At 43.0% G+C, this 3,803-nt stretch overlaps 1 long non-coding RNA gene across 1 annotated transcript; it reads right to left on the bottom strand.

The window, feature by feature from the left end:
* Positions 1-358: 358 nt before the first annotated feature.
* On the bottom strand, positions 359-2,940 carry LOC107808569 (uncharacterized). The gene is made up of 3 exons (XR_001653174.2): positions 1,972-2,940; positions 1,273-1,672; positions 359-1,154 (listed from the first exon to the last, which is right to left on the bottom strand). It is a non-coding gene; the product is annotated as an uncharacterized LOC107808569 (long non-coding RNA).
* Positions 2,941-3,803: the final 863 nt, after the last annotated feature.

The raw sequence follows: 3,803 nt of genomic DNA, 5'->3' as shown, positions 1-3,803 counted from the left end.
TTCAGATTTGGTTTGAGACTTGGTTTCATCAAAAAGAGAAATATAAACTTAAAAACCTTCAAGGCAAACCATAGTTGTCACTCAAAACATGTAGTACATTCCCGCGAACATAGTTCCAACAAAAGGTAAAAGTCGGAAAGCCTTCACGATTAAGTGTTAAGTAATCGATTGGGGGAACTCCGAGGATCCATTTAGACACATATCGTACCCTTAATTTATGAGGAATTCTTCATTAACGTTTAATCACAAAACAACATTCAAATAAATCTAAGTGTCAAGAACAGAGCAAGGCAATCATGAGAAGCACAAAAGATAGCAAAGTAAGCATTCATCAACTCACTTGTATACATAACCAGGAGAAGGTTGTATTTGTTTGGTGGGACCAAATGTCATTCACACGTAGAAAGGATCTAAAAATACCTAACCTAAGTGCCCAAAACAGATAAAATATAAAAAGGGCATAGTATCCTGAGGACTCCATAAAACAAACACTAAGACAGGGGAAACACTTCTAAAAGGACCAGCAGAATCTTCGCTCTCGGAACTCTCTTCATCGGACCCAGATGGCACCAGTTCTAGGGCTTGCTCTATAGTAGCGGTGACTGCTTCAGCCTCGATGATTATTTAGGAAAGATCAAGGCCGCCTCCCTGAACTGGATGCAGGGTCTCCAAATGGGTAGAGAGGATCACCCAATTCTGGTCCAACTCGGCCGTTTCTTTGTCAGCTTGGCGGTACACCCAGAGTTTCCTACATTGGTCCTCGAGCTTTATTCTAGAAGCTACCTCTTGATGACAATGGTCCTTGAAGGTCTTTAGTTCAGCCTGCATTGAGCCATCCACTCCTGAAGAGCAATGCTTGAAGATAAATCTTGAGCATGGTCATTCGCCCTAGAAAGGTTTTTCACCTAGAGCTCCCGATTGGATTCGGAGAGAACAGCCAGAGTAGCCTTTCGCTCCATCAATTCCTTCTGGACATAATCAAACTACAAAGATAAGAATGATCATAGAGCTTGCCTATCCTCTTGATCTTCTCGAAGCTTAGAGTTGTTTGCGTGAAGCTCGCTGACCTCAGCCTTAGCACACTCAACTTCCTCGGTGAGTGCCATCGGCTAACTTCATGCAATTTTCATAGAGGTGATGGCAAGTGAATAGAGCTACACGAGTGAAAGCATCAAGATAAGATTTCCAAATTCAAGAAAGATAAAATAAGAGGAAAGCTTATGTTACTTAAAAGAGGTAGGAAAGAGAGGATTTCGGATCGTGAGAACCCACCGGGTAAGGAGAAGATTCGAGAGGCCCTCTTCAGTGGGAAGCTCCTGATCAATGGTACCTCAGCCGTCCCTGATTGCCGGACCGGAAGGAACCACACTCTCCTTCACAAGTCCCCCGATCACCTCCAATTCAGCGGTTGAAACCTCATATCTTCCACCTCCTCCCATAGAAATGGCCTCTACCTCTTCGGCATCGATGTTGACCACCCTGGTCATCTCTGCCCTCCAGCTCCTGATCTCCCGACAACGGTGGAGGAGACGTGCATTGATCCCCTTAATATTGGGCTCGCAATAATCCTGGGCCCTTCTTTTCTAGTGTAAAGAAACTTCGGAAGCTAAGTCCCGAATACGAGCAAATATGGAGGCGGATTAAGGGAGCACCCTAGCATTTGATATCTTCCCTAACATGCATACAGAAAATACAAATTCAGAGATAAGGAAGATGTGACAAGAAATTTTTTTGTTTCATGCGCTCTAGCCACCGGTTACCATGGTTTTTACCCTTTAATCGGTTGAATAAAATGGCCCTCCATGTTCGGTCATCCTGTACAGAGACTCATAAAATGTCCCTCACCTAGTCGAAGATCTTAGGTACAGGTGTACAGGAGACCGCTCGGGATGCAAACGCAAAACCAACATAGTAAAAGATGAGTAAGACTTGGACTAATAAAAAGTGTTGAAGAGCGTTACAAAGCCTTACGTGAAAGCCTCTATGTTTTCGGAAGCGGTGGGGAAGTTGGCTGATGCAGTCGATATGTTAAGATTCTATCAAACTGGTCCCACTATCCCCGGTCAAGGTCGTCTTCAGCACTCATCATCAAGGTGCGTGTACCTCATGCAATCAAGCGTATCATTCCTCCCAGAATAGTCGAAGAGAGTAGAGATGTATCAGATGGTCAAGGGTGAAATTCATTTTGGCCCGATCGGCCAGGAATTAGATGCATGCAACCAATCTCCAGAACTGGGGGGGGGGGGGGCAATTAAGCCAAACAGACCTGATAGTGGTGGCAGAAGATTTCAATAATTTTGGGTATAGAGAGCCCAAAGCCTATGGTAAACGGGTTAGTGAAGATCATAGAGAAGCCTGCCATGTGGTTGGTGATTCGAGCCTCGTCGCCCACGATGTCGAATTCAACATCGGCATCCAGTCGCAATCTGCCATTACTCGAGAAAGGCATTCCTCCCTCACTAAGGACACATACTCCTCCACTGGCCTGCCCTTGTTGACGCTTTGATAGTCGCCCTCAAGGTATAGGGTTTGAGGAACTATCTCGGCGACGAGATCCTCTAGACCCAACTTGTCAGCAGTTTCCACCACGGGGGCCTTCCCTCTTCTACGCACAGAAGGAGCCAAATCATTTGGTGGAGTTGTAGCGAAAATGAGTAATTTTAGGAAGTAGACACCGTTAGGTAATGAAAGGAAGGTAATGAACCATTCTTGCAATTGGAACTGGTTTGAGTAAGAAGACGTGAAATCGTTGCATCCAGTAACCGCTCAATCATGGAGGGGCCAGGTGACCTCGCAAGTTTAAGGTAAAAGGTACCGCCGAACGAAATCCAAGAGTAATAATTAGGGCTCTTTAATGCACGTCGTGGCACGTATCTGAAGCCGTCGATAGCCTTTTCGATTTCTTTACCGCCAGTGGAATTTTGTACCTCTTCCACTTCCATGATATGTTTCATCAAGTATACGAAAAGTGGGGGATTATATGTATAAGATGAAAATTTAGACCTGCCAGGTGTACCAATAGGGATATGACATGTGGAAGTTCGGACCAATAGAAGTCTGACACTCATGGTATCGTGGCAGATGGCCTCATTTGGGGGCTCTAAGATCGTGGCAATTGGTATCTCTAGGCAACTTTGTTGTCTCAAAATGGTTAAGGTCATTGTTGGCCCGTGGTACAGTAACACTAGATCCAACGGATCTTTTTATTTTGGCCTTGATCCTAACGCTAGTTGGAGCGCATTATCACTAACTCTCTGACATCAGCTATTATCGAGCTCTGTGTTGAACCATAGACGCCTTTTTAATAGTCCTTTTTGCACTGTCAAAGGGTCTTATCACAAAAAAGGCGCTTTCTTATTTTATATAGATAGCTTCTCAGTGAATATAAGGCAGATCCATTACGATAGAACTCTCTCTCTCTATCTGTATTATTTTGAAGAAAAAAAGCATTAGCCAGTACGAAAAAGCTCATCACTGTATTTTTATTTAGATCTCTAGCCCTGCCTTGTTGATCATTGATATTGTTTTTGTCTAAATTCTTCATACGGTTCTTACAGATCATACTAGCTGATAAAGGATTTTGTATCATCCTCAATTCAGTAGCATTTAACCCATTTTTTATCAAAAAACTGGTAAAGCGAATAAACTATTTTTCCCGTAAACAAGAAAATATACAAATTATTTCCATTAAAGAACGTCCCTTGAAGTTAATTCATTCGTTGTTTATGATTTTTATGTGCCATATAAATATTAACTAGAATCTGAAAGTGATTTTGTAGGATTGTCTCTCTGTTTATGATTGC

The sequence above is a fragment of the Nicotiana tabacum genome, chromosome 21 (assembly GCF_000715075.1).
Source record: "Nicotiana tabacum cultivar K326 chromosome 21, ASM71507v2, whole genome shotgun sequence".
Lineage (NCBI taxonomy): Eukaryota > Viridiplantae > Streptophyta > Magnoliopsida > Solanales > Solanaceae > Nicotiana > Nicotiana tabacum.
This window is presented reverse-complemented; position numbering and strand designations above follow the sequence as displayed.